At 45.1% G+C, this 26213-nt stretch overlaps 1 long non-coding RNA gene and 1 pseudogene across 1 annotated transcript; both read left to right on the plus strand.

The window, feature by feature from the left end:
• The first annotated feature begins 393 nt into the window (after positions 1-393).
• LOC111756958 (U2 spliceosomal RNA) lies at positions 394-570 on the plus strand (annotated as a pseudogene).
• A 6035-nt stretch (positions 571-6605) lies between these two features.
• Positions 6606-17161, plus strand: LOC134472367 (uncharacterized). The gene is made up of 4 exons (XR_010042174.1): positions 6606-6745; positions 15035-15178; positions 15867-15935; positions 16918-17161. It is a non-coding gene; the product is annotated as an uncharacterized LOC134472367 (long non-coding RNA).
• The last annotated feature ends 9052 nt before the right edge of the window (positions 17162-26213 follow it).

The raw sequence follows: 26213 nt of genomic DNA on the forward strand, positions 1-26213 counted from the left end.
AGAAGGAGCCAGTGGACCCCTCCACCAGACTCCCAGGAACTGGGAATCCATACAGGGACAAGTGACAGGGTGAGTTTCTCTGGTCCCCTTCATCCTGAGGCACTTTTCAACTTTACATGCTCACTGCTAATGTCAGTTGGAGGACTGGTTTCCTTTTTTAAAGAATTGTTTGATTTCTAAAGCATGAGATAATTTCAAGATGACTTGTATGGACTCAGAATGAGAAGAAATTAAAAGTTAATTCAAAGTATTACATTAGAGTCCCAGGATTGTCAAGATTGCTCTGGGATATGTTGTAAATCTCCTGAGTTCATTTTCAGCACACAGAGCACAGAATAGTTAGTATGCCTCTTTTAAACACCTTGAGTTTGGGTAGTTTTGAAAACTGTATTCATTGCTTCTTGGCCTTTTGGCTAAGACCAAGTGTAGTATCTCTTCTTCTCAGTTCAATACTTGATATGGCTCCTATCCAAAGAAAACATGTGAAGTGGACTTTTGAGAAACACTATTTGGTTTCATTTATACTGACAGTTTATCTTAGTTCATTGAAAGGAAATGTTATGATCTGTTTCCTTTTTGTAAGAATATTTTTTGTTTGGGGGCTAGGGATTAAAAAAAGGAACATTTTTGGTTTATGGCTTTTAGTCAGTATTTTCAAAATAATGATACACAGTGGAATCCTTATTATTTTATTATGAAATTTTGTGGGTTTCTTATAAAATAAAAAAGAAAACATGCTATTCTTATACAGTTTTCTGTTTAATATTTTAACTGTTTTACATGAATAAATAAGGGAGATTTTTATCTTTATCTCTATTATACTAATATATGCATTATCCTTATAATTATGGGTTAGTATCCCCAAATTCTTATAAATAAATACTCTCATACATGTTTGTTCCTCATTATTGAGTTGAGAGCACTGAGCTGCATTTCTTTCATCCGCTTGGCTCCTGTGTCTGGTGTTGCAAAAAGGAGTTGGGTTGTATATAGACGTGTGTATTCCCTGTTTCTTAAAGAGGAACATACATCTCTCTGGGAAATCAAATGAAGATGAACTGCACTCTCATCTTCTCAATCTTTGTGACTGTTTCAGGATGGATTGCTTGTTACTCACTACAATTTTTTTGATACCAGGAATCAAACTCATGACCTTTTGTTTAACAGGCAGGCGCTGTACCACTGAGCTATATCCCAAACCCCACAAAATTATTGTTTTTGTTTTTTAGGGTTTTCTTTGGTGGTGCTGAGCGTTGAACCCAGGGCCTTGTACGTGCAAGGCAAGAGCTCTACCACTGAGCCACATTCCCAACCCAAAATTATTATTAATGAATCACATTTTTAAATTATGATATTATGGAATAAACCCCAGGTCTACACAATTGAGCTTCTTTCTAAGTAATTTTTTTCTTTATGTTTTTTGTGATAGGGTCTCAATCCATTTCAAGCTGGCCTTCAACTTGTAGCAATCTTCCTGCCTCTGCCTCCCAATTTCTGGGATTACAGGCATGTGCCATCATGCCTGGGATTTTTTGTTGTTGTTGTTGTTTTTGAGGCAGGATCTCTTAAGATTCCCTTATTGGGTTCAATTTGTGATCATCCAGACTCAACTTTCAGGAGTGTAATATAGGCCTGGTCATTATGCCTCTGTCAAATTTCTTAATTCTCAAATTGGCTGAAAATGTAGCAAACCCTTTTCATATCACAGAAATTTATGGTTCCCATATTGCTGTCAACCCTCAAAATAACAGTATCTCTCACTATGTAGTCAGAGTGGCCTGGAACTCACAATATAGCCAAGGCTGGCTTTGAATTCATAGAAATTCCTATGCCTCGACATCCCTAGAGCTGGGATTACAAGTGTGTGCTTACCACACCCAAAATTACTATTTTTAAAATGAGAAAAAAAGATCTAGAATGAAAATTGGCTGCTCAATGACATACAATTTCTGGGCAGTAATTCTTGTCCAGAGGTTACTGCATATTTTCCAGCTCAATGTACTATAATCCCTCCTTTCTCTATTCCAACTTTTATTCCATCAGGGTAACATGGTGAGAATCTTTCTCTTGCAAGAGGCAGCATTTTATACTCAGAAGCACTGAGACACACCAACCTCCACCATCAAAAATGAGGTCTCACTTAGACCTGGATTCTTTCTGTCTTGTTCAGATTCACTAAACTTCAGTCCCTGTGGAGAGCCTTGAAAAACGAACTCAAGTTACTTAGTTGATGTTTTTAGCCTTCATTACTTCATTAAGAAATGCTCAAATAGGATGGAATTTGGCCAGTTGCTTCCGTGCCAGGATAGCAGAGTATGGTGAGGGCAGGGAGAAGAACAAATCTCACCTCGCAGCAGCTAGGAAGCAAAGAGAGCAAGAGCCCAGGGCTGGGCTCCTGCTGACCCTTGAAGGGCACAGCTCCAGTGACCTCCTTCCTCCTGATATATCCTACCTCAAAAGGATCCCCACTACACACTATGGCTATGCCAGAGACCAAGCCTATAGCAGTGGGCCTTGGCTGCTCCATCAAACTTGTCCATTCTTTTGAGGTATAAAATTTTTCATGTGAATTAGCTAAATACTTAACATCTCCACCGTCCCATCAGTACTCCATGCTGTTCTCTCACTTCCTGATATTTTTATAGCATAGACAGCTCGGGATAGGTGCCCCTGCTGCATGATAGTTTAGAACCTCCCTGAGAGGCCACCTCATCCCAATCTGAAAAGAAAAAATGCCAGAGGCTGATTTAACTGGTAGGGAGGTCCAAGCTATCTTTGTTTGCACAAAATTCTTCTGAACATTTTCACATAGAACTTTTTGATTCTTGAAATAACGGGTGGTAGTAATATGTATTCTCAGTTACTGTATACAATGTGTCACTATTTCTGTTCAATACAAAGCAGTACTTGGTGTCAAATTCTTCAGGTCAAAAAGGAGTTGAGGGTTATCATACCATACAGTGTGGTAGAGCAGGATAGGATTGAGAATTTGGAGTTTTCTTCCATGTGATGTGTGAGTCTTTAAAGGAGGCTGTCAGGATGGGGGTCCTTGGAGTCCCCATGGCTTTCCCAAAGAGCTCTGAAGCAATAAAGTAGCCCTGGATGAAATACCCACCCCACTGCAGCAGAAGAGCTCAGTCATTTGGCCGAGAAGTTTGCCAGCAGGTTCCAGGCCCTGAGAGTCCTCTTCCCTCTATACAAAGTACTGAACACGCACAGACGAGCACAAGGCCCATCCTGATGCTGTGGGCCTGCAGCTCCTCTGCAAAATTCAACTCGTCCTGCATTATGTGAACATCTCCACTGCTGTGTTCTGAAAGGGACATGGTGGCCATGATCCAGGACCCTACTGCCCAGCCCTCATGGCTGCCAAACATAGACTGCATGTGGATTCTCCCCAGTGAGGTGATGATGACAGTGGTGTAAAGAGACAAGTCCTCCACCTTCAGGTGACCTCCTCCATGTGCTTTTCTGTAGCACCTGGAGGATGAGAGCCATGTTGGGATGCCTTGGAAGCTGCCTGTAGAAGAGAGGCAGAGGGGACATCAGCCCACATTTCTAGTCCCCAGTTGTCACCTGGCACTGTGCACTGACCCAACTGAGTCCAAGTCAGGGAATCTCTGCATCTGGTTCATCTCTTGGCCTTTTCCCAGTAACCTCCAGCTGCTTTATCCTACTCCGTCTCTTGTGCTCAGTCACCTTCCTGCACCTTTCAGGTCCCATCCTGCTCGATGCTTGAAAGCTCCTCATCTGGACACCAAGATGAGCTCTCTCACGCCTGGCCTCTCTCCCATGATCTAGGTTCCTACGACCATGTTTCCAGTATTTCCCCTTATTTTTCACGCTTGTCTCTGCTAGGCCAGAAAATCTAAATCCTTTCAGTCCATGTTAGGCAGAAGCATCGGGCTTCCCCACTCAGCACTCATTCTCTTCTTCCCCAGAGTCTTCCCGGGGTTTCTGGGTGCCCAAAGTGGAAACTGTCCTCATGGTCAGAGACGGTGACTTGGACTCCACGCAGTGCTGCTGGTGGAGGCCTGGGCTGAGCTTCCCTCTCGGGTCTCTATGGCCACATGGACACCAAGGCTGCAGAAGAGGCTGTCACTGGCCAGCAGCACTGCAGCCTGCTGCCAGCATCCCCTCAGACACACCCTTCCGGCCTGCCGCACACCTTGCTGCGTCACGCCTCGTCCACTGCGCCGCCCTCTGACTCTTGCTTCCTGTTGTACTGCAGTGGGCATTTGGCTTCCACTGGGGTCCTGCTGCAGTCTTCACTCAGAGAAATGAAAACTGAAGGGACATCAGTGAGAAATGGAAGTCAGAAAAGAAAAAGAAAGGCCTGGAAGCCAGGTTGAAGGTCAGGGTCACTACATGGGGATCTATGAGGGTAGGCTCTGGCATCTGCATTTTCCAATTTTGTGATTAGTTATCATTACTTTTATAAAACTTGAATTTCAATGCATAAACACACTTTCATCATATTCCTTCACCACTGCTCTTTTTCACTACCTCATTCCTGTTACCTTCTTTCTTCCCTGTTGTCAAATAAATTCTCTCTTCTACTTTCACGTCATCTGGTTTAGATTCCCCATATCAGTGTGAACAAATGATATCTGTATTTGTCTTATTTTCCTCAACATATCACCTTCATTTCCATCCATTTTTCTGCAAATGATGAAATTTTGGTGTTCTTTATGGTTGATAATATTTCACTGTCTTTGTGTGTGTGTGCCACGTTGATGGTGAGCTAGACTGGTTCAGTATCTCGGCTCTTGTGAATTGTGGCACAATAAATATAGATATTCACATATCCCTGTGGTGTTCTGCCTTTCACCCCTGCAGGTATATACAAACAGTGGTATAGCTTGAGCACATTGTCATTCTGATTTTACTATTTTGAGGAATTTTTGAGGCCCTGGGAGAGCGGCCAAAGGTCCTCACAGGAAGGACTCTCCAATTTTAAATCTTTATAGGGTTGATGAAAAAATGTGTCATGGATGAAAGTAACAAATAACTCTCAGACATAGCCCAAAGAATAGACAGACCTTGTCACCAAGATGGATTAAAACAAGACTGAGGATCCCAGTGTGGTTACCACCCAAATGTCCCCCATTGCCAAATGGCTAGACAAATCCATGGCATCTCTCCACACAGTGGACTGTTATTCCTCCCGGAACAAGGGAGAAACTCTTGACATCCTGCATCACGGTGGGACCGTGAAGATGCTGTAGTAAGAAGAGGAAATGTGCCCAAAGACAAACATGGTCTTAGTGCACAGGATTGCAGGGCACACAGGGAGTGCAGAGCTGTCCATTCATAGAACAGAAGGGAGAATGCTGGTTCCTAGGGGTTGTGAGAGGAGACCAGGCTTTCATGCTTTTATTAAGCCAGTGGTTCTGTGATCCTGGTCTGGGCCTTGCCTTAGATTTGTTTGTCCATTTTTACCCCATCAGGGGGAGACTCTCTGCTCCAGGATAAGGAAAATCTTTTGCAAGTGCATAGAGTGAGTGGCTGGACAACAGAATCAGTGGACAGTCATGTGTCACATATTACATGTTGGCAGTGATGGACCACAGAGGCGATGGTGACTGTGTGAGACGCTGTCTGCCTATCCCTCCTAGGCTCGCAACTGGGTGAGTTCATACTGTTATACTGGCTCCATGATGATGTCAAGGAAGCACCCATTTGTCACAACACATCTCCATCATTATTTCCACATGTCTGTTGTGAAGAAATAAGTCAGCTGTGCTATGCGGGTGGCCCATGACTCTCACCCCACCTCCCATGAGGCTGGGCTCCAAGTCCATCACTTGGGAGCCTGAGGCAAAGCACTCTGCATATATAAACACAGCATGGATAACAAGCAATTTGGAGAGTAGAATCCGGATTTTTTTGTGGAGGGGAAGGCAGCCTTTGGGTGAACTCATGGCAACTCCTCATGCTTCTCCCCAGTCTGTGAAACAGGGTCCCCAGTCAAGTTCCTAAAGGATTCCCTGGAAGTAGGGTTAGATGAAAAAATTCCAGGGCTAACAAGGGAGGGCCTGGACAGAAGAGGTCTGGGAAGGTTACCAGTCAGGAGGGAGAGCTACAAAAAATGGGAGGAGGGACACAGGAGGGACAAGAGGTCTACACTGGGCAGCTAGATAAGGAGACCCTGGATCAAAAGAGGGAAGGCACTGTAAACCAGGAATTCACAACACCTGGAGGACTCTGGCCCCATCCCTCCTTAGCAATACAGAGAAGAAAGTCGTCACATAAGTCTTAAAACATGTCCCCACCAACATTAGAAAGCCTGGTTGCCAACAGTCCCCTATTTCATAGAACTCCTGGTGATTTTGCTCAGTGCAAATGATTTTGGTAACAGACATGTAACAGGGTCACATTCACAACTGGAGAAAGCGCTTGTATGGTTTCTGAGTAGGAAAGAGGTGCATTCACGTGCCTCAGGGCCACCATGGTGTGCTTAAAGGTCCTAATCACCCTGATACTTGCTGCTACTCAGGCTCTCATTCAGTTGCTCTTCCATGAGTGAGGGTTCAGCTGGTGTCACTGCCAGCTGAAAGTCTTTCTAACCCCTCTCTTCATCTGCCTGCCCTGCACCCTTTGGCAGGCAAGCTCTACTGCTTGTTCTCTTGCCCTGTGGGAAACACTGTGCCAGGTCCCAAGCTAATGAAGAGCTCTCTTCACAGAGGATCCTGTGCTCAAGAGATTCCTAGCCTGGGACAAGAACCTGAGGGCATCTGACAAGGTGAGGTACTTCTCCCCTAAGCAGGGCTCCTGCTGTGGCACCGCCCATATGATCACAGTTTTGTGCATTTCTTTCAAGTATCGCTCTGTTGTTCTTTATTTGTTCTTCATTATGGCTCATAGTAGTCCACTGTGTAGGGAAGCACATTTTCCTTATTCATTCATGTGTCAGTGGCCTCCTTGACTGACCTATTATCTTAGCTATTGTGAATTTTGCCATAATGAATCTGAGTATGCAGGAGTTCCTACGGTATGGTCACTGTAATTCCTTTGAATATGTACCAAGGAATGACATGGTTTGAGCAAATGTTAGTGGATGTTAACTTATTTGAGGAACTTTTACATGGATTGCGATGGTGGCTCCACTAATATACATCCCATCCCCAGTGTCCCAGAGTTGCTTTTTCCTCACAGCCTTGCCTGAATTTATTGTTTCTTTTTGTTTCCAGAGATAGTTATACTAACTGGGAACACATGGAATCTCCACGTAGCTTGATTTGCAATTCCCTAGTGGGTAAACACATTGACTTTTATCTGGTTATTGATCATTTGTACTTCTTTTGAGAGGTGTGTGTTCAGATGTTTTGCCTATTTCTTGATTGGACTATTTGACTTTTTGTTAAGTTTGAGTTGCTTATATATTCTAGATTTTAATCTTCTGTCAAAAGCATAGCTGGCAAAGATTTTCTCTCATTCTACAGCTGTCTCTTCACTCAGTTGTGTTCCCTATGAGTAGAAATTTTCAATTGGATACATGCTTGCTTAATTTTGATTTATTTCCTGACATATTTCAGGATATCTTTGCCTGTGCTTATGGCTTCAAGTGTTTCTTTTGGGAGTTCCAAACTTTCAAGTTGTATACTTAGGTCTTTGATATATTTTGAATTTATTTTGGGGCAGGCCGAGAGCCAGGGGGTCTAGTTTTAGTCTTCTAAAGTAAATATCTAGTTTTCCCAGCACCTTGTGTTAAAGAGGCTGTCTTTTCTGCAAGGTATGTCTTGCCTCCTTTGTCTAGTACCAGGTGGCCAGGCATCTATCTCCATTGTAATATTTCTCCAAATGACCCTTATGCTGAAAGGCTGGTATTGGCAAGGCATTTCTATTGCACTCTGATACTTCTTTTTAAAAATGTATTAAGATTCATATTTTAGGATCTAAACAAGTTACTAAAGTTTCAAAGGTGAGTTATATTTAGCTTTTTACCATGAACTTTGCAATCTAACAGCAAAAAAATGGACTAGAATTTAAACCCTGTCACTTCACAAAACAAAAACAAGAATCCTAAAGTATGTAGATATAATCAATCACCATACAGTCCTTTTCAACAGGATAATAATATTCTTACCAAACACCACCAGTTATACAAACTAAATAATAGAGCAGCTGCAGCCCAAGATTAATTAATGAGTTACCCAACACAACTGAAACAGAACACTCGTTTACCCTGCTCGCACCAGGGGATTATTTATCATGCAACTTTGTTGTTCTCCTGTGATTCTCAAAACTGTTTTCTTTTAAATAGTAGAAGCATGGGTACAATTGTAAGGATTCAGGGATGTTTATGTTTCTTTCTAAATTTTAAAAATCATATTATTAGAGTTCACAGTGTTCTCCCAGCCCTCACAGTTCCAACACTGGTGAAGAGCTGATATTTTTTATGCTATGAGGTTTACAGCTCATACAATCTCTGCCTTTTGGACTATGAACGTCAACCTACAGGAAGGCCTATTGAGTGATTTATTGAACATTACTATACTTCAGGGTCTATTCTGAAATCTTTTCCATCTTTATAACAACCTTTTGCATTTACAATCATTTATTAAAATGCAAAGAAACAGGGCCTCTATTTCTCAAACAAGGCATACAGCACACAGTTATAACCTATACCAGAAAGGAGGACATTCTTTAAAAATCCAATGCCTTGGGCAGAGACCTGATTTACATTAGAGTTTATCTTCAAAGGAATTTTTATTGGTACATTTTAGGTATTGATAATGGTCACTTTCATCATCAGGAATTGGAACCTGTACATAATATAATTTAATTCCCCCCATTCCCTTTCAACCTCTCTTCCACTCCTTATTTACAAAAGTTTATTTCCATTTTTCCTTCTTCATTCATTTTTAAATTTTCTCTTCTTTGCTTTTCATCTTACTCCCTTTGTCCCCTCCCCATTTGAACACTGTTTTGTAATACCTACTACACATTTTGATCTTTATTTACAGTTTCTCACAACAGAGAAATGATGTGCTATTTAAACATGTGTATCCTATTTATTTCACTTAAGAGTATGGTATCAAGGTGCATCCACTTAGCTAGAAAGGGGTTAAAATATAATTTTGAAACTATGGCCATTTTCACTATATTGGTTCTTCTTATCCAACAACAAGGGATATCTTTCCATTTTCTGATATTTTCTTTGATGTCCTGCTTCAGAGTACTGTAGTTTTCAAGATAAAGTTCTTTTATTTCCTTTGTTAGATTCCTAGATGTTTCATTTTTTTTGGATGCTGTTATCAAAGGTTTGTTTCCCTAATTTATGTTATTTGTGTACAGGAATGCTATTGATTTTTGAGTGCTGACTTTGTATCCAACTACACTACTGAATTTAGTTATTAAATCTAAGAGTCTTTTGGTGGTGTTTTGGGGGTCTTCTGTGTAGTTATCACGTCACCTACGAATAATGATGATTTAACTTCTTTTCCTATCCTTATTCCTTTTTTCTCTTGTCTAATTTATCTGCCTACCATTCCCAGAACTATATTACATAAGAGTGGTGATAATGAAGATCCTTGTCTTATTGCTGCTTTTAGAGTGAACGCTTTCAATTTTTTGTCCACTTAGTATCATGTCTTTTGCCCTTTTTATTTTTATTTTCTTGGATTGGTGATCAAACTCACGACTACACACTTGCCAGGCAGGAAGTGTGCCGCTGAGCCATATCCACTACTTCCCCCCCACTTTTTAAAAACAGCATTTATTTGAGAAAACTCACCCTCCTCTATCTTTTTGATTCATATTTAAATTTCTTAAAAATTTATATAAACTGCTTGCCAGCATTAGAATCAGGAACGTTTTTCTGAAGACAGTTCTCTGAACGGTCAACTAAAAGGAAGACAAGTGTCTCTCTATCCCTGTGGCCCTGGGAGTTTCATCCTGGCACCTCACTCTCAGCTGTAGCTGCCTGTTTGTCACAGAAAAGTTCTGCTTTTTCTCTAGATAAAGGCAATGAACTAGCACTGATAACCCCTTGTACGACCAGGTGATTTCTGAAGGGCCCATGAGAATGCAGTGCCAGCCGCAGTCCAGCGCTTTCATTAGCAGCAGCTGCCCTTGAGCCTGAGACCAAGTGCACGGTGGCGCAGATCCTCGGGGCTACAGACAGGTTTCTCTCTCAAAGGTGCTTTAGTGTGTTGCATGTGATGGGCACCAGTCTTGCTTCATGCTTCTCCCATAATGAAACTGTTTTCTTCATTGTCTGCATTCACAGAGAGGATTTTCTCAGTTGGCAGGCGATGGCAATTTTAATCCCCACTACTACTAGCTTTTAAGTAACCAGTGGGCAAGAGCACTACTTTATTATTTCAGCTTCAAAAAACCGAAATGACCAGTCAATGGCCATGTCATTTTCTAAAACTGACAATGCTACCTAATGCTGAACAGTCTTCACAAGGTCAGACCACAGGCATCAGTTTTCTTCTTTCGGTGTTTTCTGATTCTTCTTTGACAGTTTTTAAGCACTGTGCTTGATCCTAGATATGCTACAATTTCTACTCCTTCTTTGCAAAGCATCGCTGAGCATTTGTGGTACCCTCATGCTGAGGGAAACGTCTGGTAGCATTTCAGTTAATGGAACGCGAAGCACTCTCCGTTTGTCAGAATCTCGTTTCCAACGGTAAAGTCGCAGACGTTGAGAGGACTTGGGTTCCAGTATATACAATCACAATCGCAATCGCTACAAGGAACTGGAGAAAATGCAGACGAATGCAGGGCTGCATGAAGCCTTTGCGCCTAAGTTAGCGCCTGTGTATAACTGGAGGAGGCAGAGACCTTATGCAGTTCCCTAAATCAGGATGTGTTTAGTCTTTAAGGGAACAAAGTTCAGGTAATTGTGGGGGAATAAAGGCCAGGCCTGGGCCGTGGACTTCCGGTGCGCTCTGCGCATGTCCCTGTCGTCCCGCGCTTGCGTGTTTACGCATGCGCGCCTGCTCTGGCCTGAGGTAGCTTCCGGTATCAAGTGCTGACTTTTCTGGACCACAGGATTTGGCTCCTGGGCTACGATTTCGTAGCCCTCGGGGCCAGGGGTACTGGCAAGCCTGGTACCAAACAGGCGCAGGTGTGCGGGCCAAGGTTCGTGTGGCTGAGCAGAAGCTGGAAAGGAGCAAGAGTCGGGAGCGCAGAGCCCGAAGCAGAAGCCAGAGGGGCCAGATGGACGGATTCTTCAGTGGCCTCGCTGACTCTGCGAAGCAGTTAGACCTGGAGCCCACTGGGGAAGGGCGTGAGTTTATGGTCCCAGAAAGGACAGGAGTGGTGGCGGGGGGAACACCACTGCCGGCGAGGTCAGGAGCGCGGGCCAAGGGAAGGTGTGGAAGGCAAACAGGAAAGCTGGCAAGACTGAGGCGCTCTCTACCTGAGAATCTAGGGATGCGGTCGGTGTCTTGGGGACACCGGCCTCAGCTGCGGACATCAGCCCTCGATTCTCTTGATGCTCCCTGAAACTCCATCATGGTCTTGGCGCTCCAGACTCTCCCAAGATGTCTGCAAGTGTCGGTTAGCACCCTACTCTGTCTGCTGACTTCCCTCACGTGTGCCCTTAGTGACTCAGTGGAGTGCAAAACAGATCTCTTACTGCCTTGGTTGGTAGAGGAAAGACTGGGGCAGTGCAGGTGGGTTTCTGAGTAAGGTTGTTGATAGGACTCAAATGCTTGGTCCAGTGTTCTGTCCACTGTGTTTTTTACGGACAACTTTCACCATTTTTAATCAGGTAACTTAAAAACAAAAAAACATGCCTATGCCCAGGAATCCCACTTTTGAGAGCTGAAATTCTCAATTCCTGAGATCTGATTTCTTTTAAAGCAATTTAAAGAAACAAGTAAAATATATACAAAGATTTCTCTCCGCACCACCATCACTCTTTTATTTAATGTCTTCTGGGCTCCCTTCATGCAGGTTCTTCCTTTCCGTGGATGAATTTTTCAGCTCATTTCTGGCTTATGAGTAGTCATATCTGGTCTGATCAAGGAAGCAACTGTACCTTTGTTGTCTCAAGGAGTCCTGTGTGGATGATGCCACCATCTCCCTGCCTCTATCACCTTCCTTCCCTGGATCTCATTGTATACACTCCTGACGCCCCACCAACTGAGAAGCTTCAGATGGAGATGTTTATTCAGGGATTTCTTTGGGTATTCATCCCTCTGCCCCCAAGTGACCAACACTGCATGGCTCGGGGGGTGCATGAGTTCCAACAGCATTTCCTAGACCTCTCTTCCCACTGTATCAGGTTCTTTGACATAGAGAAGTCAAAAAACCCAGATATATGCTTGTGTGAGTTCTCTTCCAACTCCAGTGACTACTCACACTTCTCTTCTGGCCAGAGGACAGATGTAGGAAGCTGGGGTCCTGAGTCAAACCAACCCCTTTATCCCTATGGTATTCTTCCTCCTCTCACTTTTTGTTCTTCCTTTTCACTGTCCTCTCTCTTCCTCCTCCTCCTTTTCCTCCTTCTTCCTTATCCCCCCAAACTCCCTAAAGGACTGAGGCAAGAAGTGGGGTGCTAACCAAGGGACTTGATCAAAATGATCAGGTAGGTTCTTCTTCTGCTCCTTCTGGGCAAATGAAGACCAATCTGTCCTCATCTTTGGTCATAGGCCTGAGATTGCAGGCTGAGTGCTATTCACATGCCTAAGGAATGAAACCCAAGTTGAGTGTTACGCCTCTGTCTTTGGAATTCAGCTTTTGATCACCTAAGTCCAACTCTGCCTTCCCAAAACATTGAACACTTCACTGTTATCCACCCCCCCCAGCCAATGTTCCATCTTTAATCTTTGCTGATGTCTATCTCCTCCCAGTTTTCCTTATCATCCCCTCTTCCCTTGCCTACAAACTCTTCCTCTGGTAGACACCTTTTCCCACATAGTGAGGGGACTGTGCTTGTGTGTCAGTGTTTTACTAGAGAAACAGATACAACACAAGACTACAAATGTGTAAGAATTTACAAGATTGTCTTATAGCGGCCACCTACAGAATCAGATGAGGAAGCACGCAGAAGGTGTCTGCACACTGGAGACCAAAGGATTCAGCCAAGGTCTGGAGCTCACTGTAGTGTCCTGTGCAAGTCTGTATCAGGAGGCTGATAGGTCTGCGATGGAAGGTTGAAGAGTCTATGCCAGCAGGCTGAAGGATCTGTGTGAGAAGCTGAAGAGTCTGCTGGAGGCCAGGAGATGATGTCCAGGTTGAAGGCAAAGACTGGAGCTCCTTTGAAGAAACAAAAGAAGATCCATCCTTCTTCATTTCCTCTTATACCATCCAGTTGATTACTTGCCCTAGGGTGGTTTCTCTACACCCTGGGGTGTAGAATTGCTGATCAATTTAGTTAAGCTTCTCTTCTCCAGTTGACACAATCACTCCACCATCACAGCTTGAGTCACCTCTCCCCTGTTCATTCTTGGATCTCATCTTCTAAACCCTTCCTTGGATCTGCAAGCTCTCCATCCTTTGAACACTCTTGTCCTATACCCCCCGTCCTTTCCCACTCCCACCCCTGGCTTCCTGATTCCTTCCTTTATCTGTAGCCCTTCTTTCTTAACTGGTCACATTCTCAGATCTCTTCTGTCTTCAGGCTCTCGGCTGATGATTCTAGAATTTTGTCATCCATACCACTTCCAGGCCATACCTATCCTGAGGAGCCAGGCTAGGGACTCTGGTCCCAGACTTGGAAAAAGGTTGACAAGTGGCCATGAATTCTGACAGATGCTTTCTTCCATTCCACAAAATGTAAACTTTGATCTGCTCAAACTGGACTTTCCTTTAGGCTGGCCTTATATATACATGGTGTGCCTGCTGAGGGCTCCTAGAGTGGTGGGATTCCAGGTGGAATCACTATGCCAAGCACTTTCCAATCTTTAAAGGGTAGACTTGATTGGCATTGAGGTCAGGCATGAGGAAATAATGATGGGGTGGGGCGTGTTCTGAGGAACGGATCATTTGCTAACATTGTCATTGTCCAAACAGCCAACAGTGACCTCTTGACCCATCTGTGTAAGTTAGAACATCAGTAGGCGATGTCTTGTCATGGAACCACCACGGTATATGTGATACCTCATTGGTTGAAGTGTCCTGTGCAGTACAGGACTGTACACTTACTGTGTGAGGCACTCACAACCACACACCGGTTTCTTTAAAAGGTTCCAATATCCATCTCTTTACTTGCTCTGTTCGCCCTTCCTCCTTCTCTCCTTTACACATTTCATCAGACTTTGAGCTTATTTCACATTTCAGCTCTTCTCATACTCAACCCTCATCCCACTTTCTCCTCTAACTGCTTTTGCATCTCTTTGCCTGCCTGCTTTATAGTCTTGTTTTCTTCTGGCTCAGAAGTTCCTTCCAGTTCCTCGGCTGCTCCCTGGTCTCTGATGCTCCCACCTGCCAGGGTGCTTCTCTGCAGCCATTCAGTATCCATGCTGTTAGCCCTTTCCTTTCTACCCTCCTCTATTTGACAGTTTTTTGCCCTCCTAATCATCTCCCCGGGCTCAGAAATTGCTCCTGTATCCTTATTTCTTTCCAGTTTACATTTTTCTAAGTTTTCTACCTGTTGTGTAAAATTGGAATTACAGGTTGTGAGAAAACCTCTCATAGACACTGGAATAGCAAAGGGAGGCTCCACTTTGCCTGTGTGTTGTCTGCTTTACCTGGGCCATTCCCAGGCAGGCATCCCTCACTGGGACGCCTTTCCTGTATTTGGAATCTACGGTGATTATCCAGTTACCCACAGAGTTTACTTCCTTCCTCTCAGTCTTACTGTCTTTTCTACTTCAATCTTGCCCCCTTCTTTCCTGCCTAAGTCTGGTTATAATCTATCTTTTGTAGTGTTTTGGGGTTTTGTTTTGCCTATGTAAAAAATCAGTGAGATTGTTTTTCAGAGTGAAGAAGTTCAGTCAAATAGCCACAGACCCCTGGGGCAGGGAGAAAATACCATTTGATGGCAAATAAGCAATTCAGATCGACATGCAAGAAGGTGAAAAGACAGTTCATCTTCATTTTATTTTCCTGAAATGCATGACTCTGCCTTCAGTCCCACATCAGACGCATGAATCAAGCTGAATTCAAGACACAGCTCAGTGGTCACAAGTCAGTAATGAAGAACAAGAATCCAGTTACCATTTCTAGTCACAAAACTAAGGGGACAGCAACACCTACCTATAAATAAAATGGATCTGTGAGTACAACAGATAAAAGACCAAAGAACTCTTAAAGGAGGAGATATATATATATATATAGATATAGATATAGATATAGATATATGTCTAGATATAAATATAGTAATAGATATATTTATCACTTGAAATGTCCGACACTGAACATTATAAGAACAGTATTATAAGATATAAATACCTATCATATCACAGAATTACAGTACAATACTATAGTATAAACATTTCTATACCAAATATGTTAAAAAATAAAATTTGTACTGTGTATTAAAGCAAACTGTGACACTGCTGTGACCTTCACATCAAACTTTAAAAATAATTACCTCCCAAACTATCTGCAGGTCTCCAGTTGATTTTAAGACTGTGGAAACCAAATATATCAAAAATCATTGTTATGACTTGTATCTAGCTGTCCCCCCCCCATAGCTTCAGGCATTTAGAAGTGGGGCTGCTCAGAGGTGGTAGATCTAGGGTGAGTGAATGTGAATTAGGAATATGATAATTGATTAGTCTACTGATTGGTTTATAGTCCTGTTCTGCATGTGGGTAATGGGAAGCCATACTTAGGGTGTGGGTGGCACCAATCAATAGGTTTATAGCCTGGATGGAATATAAAGGGACAGAAAGAAGCTAGGGTTGCCACCACCACTGCTGCCTCATGCCTGCCCTGCCATGTACTGTTTTTCTCTGCAGTGTCCCTCTGCTATGGTGCCTTGGAGCCAGCTGACTATGGACTGAAACTTCTGTCAACTGTGAGCCAAAGTAAGCCTTTTCCTCCTCTAACTTGTGAATGTTGGGTACTTTTTCCCAGCAACAAGAATTAACTAAGACAACCATACCACCAACTTCCACCTCAGCAGCAATTGGAATTAGGAATGTAAAATTTAGAAGGTGACTCCAAAAACTGTGGCTGCTCATTGTCCCTCCATGAACTCCCCAGATCCAGGAGGAAATACAGTACACTAATTATCTTTGAGTTCTTCTGGAAAAGTCTGGATTCTTCGAGATATCTAAACAAGAAGCTTTCTAACCCACTCCTAGGCCATGGTTAGTCTCAGCATGGTTTTGTGCTGAAATGGTTCATCTTGTCCAGGCCCAGAGATCTGGAAATAGGTAAGAGAGACTATGTCAGGCTTCATGGGGTCAGTTTTCTAGATGAAGAGTGACACATTAACTCACTCCCAACTGTAGTTTCAATCAGTTTACAAATCCAACTTTATCTCTAATCCTTCATTGTTAACCCCAGGTGTGGTTCAAAATTTTTGTACTTCATTCCAAAAATCACTTAAGATGCTTTCAGTTAGACTCAGCTTCATGCTTTACAATGAGGCCTTGAGGTGATTATGCTTGGGGACTAGAGCACCCTTGGAGAAGATGGCATGTTTCGTGTCACTCACATTTTTCAGTTTTGTCCCTTCACATCTGCACTTGTTACCACACTATAAACATAACTAGTAAATCTGTCAACGTCATGACCATGAATGGGATTAATCTATAATCCCACTCCCTTTTATGTCACCAACATGTTTGCTCCTAAATTTGGCTGATCGCATACAGTTTATCTTGGCCTACTCATCTGTGCAAATGCATACTGTAATGTGTTAAATGACAAAGTACCTCCATGGAGCTCGTGGATCTGCCATGATTCTGACAGATACCCATGGCCCTAAATTTGAAGGTGGATATGTATTTATTTACTTATTTATGGTACCTGGGAACAAACTCACGATCTTGTGTCTGTCAGGTAGGTTCTGCACTGCTGACACATAGACATGTAATTATTCAAGAGGAGAAATTCTTCCAGAAGTGGCACAGGAGACAGAAGATGCCCCAGGTGCACTCAAGCCATATCACTGTGGATGTGAACTAGGAGGAACACATAGGCTAATTCCATTCCATATGATACCTCCTTGTTCCACATTTAACTAAATTCCAAAAGATATCCATAAGGGATTATACCCCCCTCAATAAACGACAAACAGAAACAACTTTTAGAAGGAGAGATGGAAGTTTGTGTCTAGTAGGTATGCACTGGGGATAGAAATCAGCATTTAATCTGCACTGTCATTGGGACCCCATTGCTCTGAATTAAATAATCCCTACCAAATCTGTGCCTCTGAGACAATGGTGTGTGTGTGTGTGTGTGTGTGTGTGTGTGTGTGTGTGTGTGTGTGAAGTCTGTGCAGTGTTGTACCACCCAAGACAACACTCCAAAGTTGAGTTTGTCATACCTTCTGTTGTCTGCTTGTCAATTTGGTTGGTTGTGTCAGGGGACAGGGAGAGGCCAACCTTGGGCCTGGGCCTGGGCTGGTTCCTGATGTGTGGACAGTGCACAGGGTGGGAGGGTGATGAGAGGAGCCTACCCTGTGCTCCCTGCATTCTCTAGATAGACCACAGCGATGCTGTCTGAACTCTGGGACACATGCACACACACCTTGAGGTCACTGTCCTCAGGGTTCCAGGGTCCCTGGAATGAGGGTGCGACCTCAGCCCCACACCCAGCACACAGGAGCATAAGCTTGGATCTGGAAAGGAAAGCAACTCCAGAGTGAATGAAGACCTGCAGTGACACCACCCTCATGTCCAGCCAGTCTTCCTTGTCACCCATCCCTGGTATCCCCTGTTCCCATCTGTGCCAATCTAGCCTGTCCCTGCCAGCCCAGGCTCACCCACCTCACATCCTAAGGTCCCAGCCCATGCAGATGAACTGGTAGTTCAGTGTATGGAACTGCAGAATCTTGGCAAAGTTCCTCCTATAGAGGAAGAATAATATGTTAGGTTAGGAACCTGGTCATCGTCCTCCATGTCATTGGCCAGGAAGCTGGGAACAAAAGCAAGTTTCTGGTCCAGGGCATAACTAGAAAGAAGCTGGGTCCTGGGTCAGCTCTGGGAAGAACAGATGAGCCCCTTCCAGCTCAGGATGCCATCAGCCCAGAGTTCCTAAGGGCCAGGTATGAGTGCAGAGGCATAGGCTACATGGGGCCCTTCTGAAGGCGCTTTCCAAGCCAGGGATGAAGACAGGACCCTTGTGTAGAACCTGAGGTGGCCTCCTGCCCCGTCACCAGCTGAAATTATCTCTTATCTCCCCATGTGCATCCTGTCCTTTCTCTGTAGCTTGTCCTTTGTGTACATACCTGTCTCCTGACCCCAGGGGAGCATCTGCTTAGGGTAACCTTGGTATGTTTCTGTGTCCTGCCCACCCTGCCCAGTACAGGAGGACTTTGCTGAGAGTGTTCGTGAATTCCACAGTCTTTCCCACGTCTTTTCCCATTGTTAAGATCTCAGGCAGAGGGTGCACTGCAGAATGTTTCTGTGAGTGAATGAATGAAGGAAGGAATGCCAGCTTTATCTGTAGACAAACGCCATGGTGCATGCCCCGTGGACTTGGTGCTAGAACAGAAAATGAAATGAAAAGGATTAAGCTGGCTATTTTAGAGTGCAAGACCCAGCTGTCAGCAGTTGTCTCTCTGAAGGGTATTTTAGGTAGAGAGAGGGGAGACAAGGATCTAGAGTACAGAATGTCCTTTGTCAGCAGGGACTTGAGGACAGTGCCGTCGGAATACAAAAGGGAGATCAGGGAAGGAGGCACACAGTTTAGAGTTTTTAATTTTGTTTGCAATACTGGGAACTTAATCCAGAGTTCTTGATCTATATCCCCATTGCTTTTTTAAAAATTACCCTTTTGGAAATTATCTTGTTACCTTACTAAGTTGCCCAGGTCTGGCTCAAACTTGCCATTTCCTAACTCAGTCTCCCACAGTAAAGTGATTATAGTCACTCGACCTTGAACCCTTGGGCTTCACCTTTGGACTCAAATAATCCAACCCCCACGGCACCCTGAGTGGCTGGGAATGTAAGTGTGCAGCACCACAGCTGTCCAGGTTTGGGTATTTTGACCGACTTGAAGATACATACTTTTTATTCCGGTTCAGTTTGTGAAGACATGGACAGAAAACACGAGATAGAGGCAGAGAAGGGTGCTCAGCAGGAGCATTGAAAGAAAGGGAGGGAATATCAAGATGATGAGCTGGTGTGGGTGTAGAGAGATTGTAGAGCGGGTGAGTTCTGGGGACAGCTAGGCCTTGGTGAAGAATTTAGCATGAAGTACTTAGCAGTGCAGGAGCCACGTGGCAAGTGAGCGTTGAGCCTGTCTATGAAAGCTGATCAGGCAAAACAGGCTCCCTGGCTCCCTGGCTCCTAGGCTCCCTGGTTTGTGGAGAGACTTGTCAGAAGGACCAGCAGGGAGCACATTACACTCAGTGTGTGCCTGTCAGGAGGGCATGCATGGGCCATGGGTCTAGGAAACCCAGAGGAGGGGACAAGAAGACATTTGGTATTGCTAAGGAAGGAAACCGCAAAGGGTCAGAAATGCCCACCCTCAGGCCTGAGGACTGAGGCCCACATATGGGTTCTTCCTGCCTCTGTTGTCTGGGGCCTCAGTTTCCCCTGGTGGCATGCTTTAACCAACGTGAGGGCAGACTGCAAGATTCCTAAGAGGAGCATGGGAGCATGCAGTGTGATGCCCCTGTGCTACAGTCAGCAGTACAGAGGTTTAAAGCCAGAGGCCAGGTTAGAGTCCCCTCCCCACCCTCTGGGGCTGACCATGGCCTGTGGGGGGAGGCGCAGTACTCACAGGGCCAGGAAGAAGTGGATCCTCTGGTACTGTCAGGGGAAGAGGCCAGCCCGGCTGAGGTAGGCAATGACCATGGCCAGGAGGTTCTTCAGGGAGAGAGGACTCTCAGCAGGCACAGCTGGAGGAAGGATGTGGGGACATGGACTGAGAAGGGGCAGCAGGGCCCCAGTCAGAGAAAAGGCTCTGATGTTGAATGGCCTGGTCATTTGGAGAAAGTCAAGGGCTGGAAGTCATTTGCAAATGAGAGCTGTGAGGAAAAGGGAGTACATGATGCCCAGGTGGCTCTTCCAAGGATCTAATTGAGACTAGGCATTGAGGTCACTTGGATCAGACTGGGGTCTTTTAAGTTGGAGAAAAGGGGTTCCCTGAAAGCTGAGAGGCAAGACCAGGTGCTTCATGTAGCCCCAGCCAGAGAGGGCGTATGCAGGGAGACTGTTGCCTGGGCTCAGTTCACAGAGGGCCCTGGCAAAGCAGGGTGCAGCCTGCAGGCCCAGGTGGGCCAGAAAGGCAGAAAATGCTGAGTCCTAAAGGGGCTGGAGTTTGGGAGGATGTGGTGGGAGTTCCTAGCAGGGACATAAGAGTAACTGTGGGACTGGGATCGTTCCCTCCCTGGGATTTGCCACAAAGAGAGCCCAGCTCAGGGGGAAAGGACCTCACTTTGTCAGAGGCCCTCAGGTTCATGTCCCAGCCCAAGAAACTCTTGATGACCAGATCCTCTGTGAAGAGAGCTCAGTGTTAAGTTGTAGCCTGGCAAGGGAGTCCCTGGAGGAAGAAAATTAGGGAACAGAACTGTGCCTGCCACAGAGAAGATTCTGGATGGGGCTGGGGACAAGTGAATGGGAAGAGGAAGAAGAATGCTCACCAGGCAGGGGACAGGTGCTCAGCCCTGAGACTTCCAAAGGAGCAATTGAGGGAGGACCTGGGTAGCAGCAACTCTGCCTGGTTTGGACCTTAGAGTATGAATGCCTCACCTCAACAGTCAGAAGGCATCTGTGTCACTTTGTCTTGTGATCCTGTCACCCCTCGAGTGCTGCTATCATTTCCAATTTAGGCAAGTTAGTAATTGCTGGATGTCTTGGAGGCTGGATGGAACCAAGGTTTGCGATCCCAAGTGAGAACAAGTTTAAGGCCCACATCACCACTGTCATCTGTGTGTCCCTGGAGAGGGATTGCACTGGAGTCCTCCAGGAATGGTGAGCTCAGAACTCACAGCAGGCTCTCTTCAACAGTGAAGGAAGTGACCAGAAGTTTCCAGTGTTCCTTAAGAGCTGGGTGGCAGGTACTGTGAGTTGTCTCCTTACCAAGAAGCCTACTGAAGGTTCCACTGAGAACTGGTGTTTCCTTTTCATCTTCCTTTAGTTAAGGGCATCTGGACATATACGTCCACTGGTACTGACCCTCCTGAGTCTATGGATCACCTAAAGCCAGCCCCAAATTCCTATTAGCCATTGATAGTATACATTGCAAGTGCTGGAGCAACTGTATCACCATTGGCCTAGAAATTTGAAACACTTTTGTACTATAGGTATGAAATTGCAGGTAAAAGACTAAGTGGAAAATCTACAGAATACCATCTTTTCTGTGGAGGTGGGATGAGATGAGAGGGTGACGCAGAAAGAAGGTGACCGTCTAGGCCTCTGCAGCCCCCTCCCCACCGGGATTACAGGCCTATGCCACCACTCCCAGTTGATCTGTAGCAGTTTGTTTCATTTGTTTGGTTTTGTTTTTCAAATAGGGTCTCCTGTGGTCTGAGATTATAGGTATTCGGTACCATGCCTGGTTAGTTTGTATCATTTTAAAGTATAGGGTTGAGAGCCTTAAGGCACTCTTCATGACAGGGTATGTTCTGAGAAAGCTATTGTCAGCTTTCACAGGCAAGTGACACTCAACCTGTCAGGTGTCACATGTGCCAAGTTTGTGTCTCTCAATAATCAGAGAATGGATATGAGGGCAAAGGAGGTTAAGAGTAGGAAAGTTTGTTGAGAGAAAATTCCTGAGGGACAGGAGGGGTTCTGGAAAGTGGGTGCCATTGAAGGACTTTGGAGTTCTTTATAGGTGAAAATGATCACATCTTAGACTACTCTGGGACAACCTGAGGCCAACCTGTGGGGTTACAAGTACAGTAGCTTAGCTACTGTTGATTCAATAGGGAAGCAAGGCACAAAGTGAGGGTATACGGTGGGCATCACTAACTTTAGCTTATCTATAACTTGTAACATGGAAAGGTCAAAGGCAGTTCAGGGAAGGGATAGGAGTCTGGATTAGGACACCTGTGCATGTGACGCCTTATCTAGGCTCACTGGACCGGGTGGTGATGGTTACAGTACGATCTCAAGCTGCTGTCTATAGGGAGGCTTGCAGGCCTGGCTCTCTTCCCATGTCTCCAGCCACAGTTTTGATGTGTCTCAATTCTGCACTGACTGCTTTGAGAGCCTGGCCCCTGGATGACTGCCTGTTCATTTTTATCTAACTTAGTTGTCTGTAATAAGTTGATTTTGCCACTATGCTGACATTATAGAGTGATCCTATCCAATTGACAAGGTCATGATGTCACTGCATGACACCATTTCCTACAACTACCCTCCTCTACGTGGTCCCGAGCTGGTTGGCCGAGATGTCATAAGTAGCACACAACTGTTTGTTTGCCTTCGTGTGCAGCCATTGCCACCACCCACGTCTGAGAGTTTTTCATTATCCTGAACTGACTCTACCCGCATGAAACACTGACTCATGTGTCCCCTCTTGCAGCCCCTAGTGACTACTGTTCTCCTTTGTGTCCCTATGCATGGATAGCTTCGGGCCCCTCATGTGCCTTGCCGTCATGTGGACCAAACTGCATTTGTCCTTGTGTGTCTCACTTCAGTGAGTGTGATGTCTTCAGGATCTGTCATTGGTGCAGATGTCTGTTTCTTTCTAAGAGAGAAATGATAGCCCAGTGCATGCAGACTCCGTATTTTTTGTAGCCATTTGTCTATCTGGGGACATTTGGGTAGCTTTCACACTTGGGCTCTAAATTTACTTTTGATTTATTGCTGCAATCCATTGATGAGAAACCTGTCTGTCATTTGTGCTGTGTGTAAAGGTTCTCTGTACCCTTATCCCCTACCTGTGTCTCACCTACTCACACCAAGCATGAGGTTTTCACATCAGTGAATGCAGCATTCAGGAAGTAAATGTTTATGCTCCGTGCAGTTCTGGATCTTTGGATTTTAGGGAGCTTCAAATATCCTGTGAATTAACTGAGAAGCTTCCTCCAGGCCCTGGATCCCCTTGGAGCGCCTCATAGATAGGAAAGGCCTTGCAGTGGGAGGAAGCAACTACCATTACAGTACAAGGTCAATGGCCAGGAAACTGCTCACCTTCAGTTACAATTGCTACATCAGAGCTGTCTGGATTCTTATTTGACAAAACAGACATTCAGACTCTGTGTCCTAATAAGTATGCTTTCAAATACAGTCATGTATGACAAGTTAGTGTTTCAATGTGTAACTGACCACATATACAATGGTGATCCCTCATGACTGCATCACCTGATGACACACTCACTGTCAGTTTGTGGAAGTCCTCTATGTTGTTCTCTAAATGACAAACTTGCCCTAGGGCATATTTTTCAGAATTCACTCCCTTCACAGAGCATGCATAACTATTGCTTTTTTTTTGAGACGGGGTCTTGCTATGCATTTCAGGCTGGCCTTCAGCTCTCTTTGTAGCCCAGGCTGGTCCCGAACTCGCAATGATCCTCCCACCTCAGCCTACCAAGTGCTGGGATTACATGCGTGAGCTACCACGCCTGGCTACGCATGAGTATATTGGAAGAATAAGATTCTCTCTTGAACTCTTGGTAATCCTCCTGCCTCAGGCTCCAGAATTGCTGGAATTACAGATGTGCACTATCACATTCAGCTGTTTTTTTGAGAAAGGGTCGTCTTGCTATATACTCAACCTCGTGCTAGATTACAGGCATAGGCACACTCACCTTTTGATTTGTGTTTACTTCCCTTTTTTTTTTTTAATCAGTACTGGGGATTGAATTCAAGACAGCGTGCTTGCAAGGCAGGTGCTTACGCTGCTGAACTAAATCCCCAGCCCCAACTTCCCTTTTTTTTTTTTTTTTTTTTTTTTTTTTTTTTTTAATCGCTGGCAGGGATCCAACTCACGACCGCCTGCTTGCAAGTCAGGTGCTTATGCTACTGAGCTAAATCCCCAGCCCCCCAACTTCCCATTTTTAAATGTCCTTTTGCTGATGTGGAAAAGAATCCATGGTTAAATTTAAATACTACAAAACAATGATGATTTTATTTTTCTTAGCACGTTTGGAGTACATAATGATTCATTCCTCACAGGGAGCTGATACATGTATCTAGGACACCTTCACTCTTTTTTTAATCCCCATCCCCTCCGCCCTCCTTAATCCTGAGCGCAAACCTCACCAAGGCCTTTCCACTTTCCATTCCCTTAAGCAAAGGCAGCCCCAGCCCTGTGCCATTCTCCCACTGCTGGCTCCTTACAAGCACCTCAGGTCCCAGCTGGATAGCACCTCCTCCTCCTCAGAGGCCTCTCTGCTCCCCTGCAGAGGCGGCCTGCACCATCCCTGCTACAGTCTGCTATCCGCCGTTGTCATCACTATCCTACTGTAGTTCTATCATTTCTTCACGTCATTGTCTTCCAAACAGAGTGGCAGCTCACGAGAGGCACCCAGGAAATGCCCCAAATACACTGCTTCTATTTAATACTCCGAGCAAAATGAAGGCGGGTGAAGATGCTCCACTTCCTTAAGAGCTGGTGGGTCACACATCACGTCCAGGGCATACATTAACCTCTGAAGAGCAAGTCAGCAGGGACCCCCAAAAATAATCATACACCAGCAATCTCTGCCCGGGCCCACCCACCTTTGCTCAGTTCCCGCCTCTTGCTTCCTATGCGCATCTCCCTAACGGCTTGTGTGTTCACATCGCTTTTCTGCAGAAGGCCAAGGCACTTCCCAAATCTGCCTTCCTCCTCTTCACCTACCTGTGATCAATGGCCTGCACAGCGTTCCCTCTTATCGACAGAACGCTGAGGGACATAGCTCCCCGTCCTGCACCCCCAACTGAGGCAGCCCCGTCCCCCAATGCTGCCCACTGATCCGATGGAAGACGTTCACTTCGTATTTCTCAATACTACATTTTTTGGTGCTAGAAATGAATCCTAGGGTTTCTGCCTGTCAACAACATACTTTTTACCATCCGAAAGTATCTGAGCTATTCCAAGCTCCATCCTAATGACTTTTTAAAAAAGTATGCAGAGCCAAGAGGGCCATTCACTGTCTTGCAGGCCATCTCTAGAGCTCCTGATCTCTCCAACCAAAAATTCTGCTTCCCTCCTGTGCACATAGACCCCTGACGCCCCTTGTAGCACGATTAAAACAAACCAGCAGCTGCTCTTGAGCTCAGCAAAACAAGAAACCCGGCGTGGTAGCGCGCGCGTATAATCTTGTGACCCGAGGAGGCTGAAGGAGTCCAAATTCAAGCCCAGCTTGGGAATTTTAGCGACTAAGTGAGCCTGTCGCAAAATGATCTTTTAAAAAGGGCTGAGACGTAGCTTAATATGAAAAAGACAGTTACAAACGCCCCTCCTACAGCCCACAGGATACCCTATTTAACGCGGTGCATTTCCAAACTCAGGCGCCAGACCCACGTGACCACTCTTGCCTCACCCCCTTCCTGAGAGTAGGGCAGCGGCTTCCCTGGACCAAACCATAGTGACCGTCGGGGGGGGGGCGCACCTGAGATACAGGTGTTGCGGGCAGGGACGCCTAAGTAAATGAAACGTTTGCCTTCGCTTTTGTATTGAGCGGAGATGTCCTTTTTCTACTTGTAACGGGCGTCTCTCGCCAGCCGCGAATTGTGTAGTTTGGAATGGTCCGTTCTTTTACCCCCATCGGTAGACGCGACTAAAATCCAAAAAACGGAAAGGGGGACTTCAAAAGTAAGTAAGCTAAATGGGCTGTCTGGCTATAGATTAAAATAGCCCAAGTAGGAAAGTTTTTTGAACTTGAAGTTTTCATGGTACGGATTTTTTGGTTACAGCATATCTTCATGCGAATTCCTATTTTTAAATGATTGCTGGAATCTGTCAGCGCCTTCAACAGTCCTGTCCTCTACCGAATGGCCCGATGGGAGAAGGAAGGGTGTAGCTACCATGTTGGACGGAACCATCTGCTGTCAGAAACGGGGTAATAATAGTTCCCCCGTGAGTAATGGCTGCAGAGAGCAAGTTTGTTGGTAGAAAACTGAGCTCTCCATTCACACAAAAGCATCGTTAGAATTAGTGGCAAACACTTTTCTGCGCACTGGAGTTCCTTTGGTGATTTGGGACAGGCGGGGTTTGGTTTAATCCCCGCGCCGCAGTTGGTACAGCCCTCACGG

Source organism: Cavia porcellus, unplaced genomic scaffold (assembly GCF_034190915.1).
Source record: "Cavia porcellus strain 051 isolate PalLab524CR breed Dunkin Hartley unplaced genomic scaffold, mCavPor4.1 scaffold_23, whole genome shotgun sequence".
NCBI lineage: Eukaryota > Metazoa > Chordata > Mammalia > Rodentia > Caviidae > Cavia > Cavia porcellus.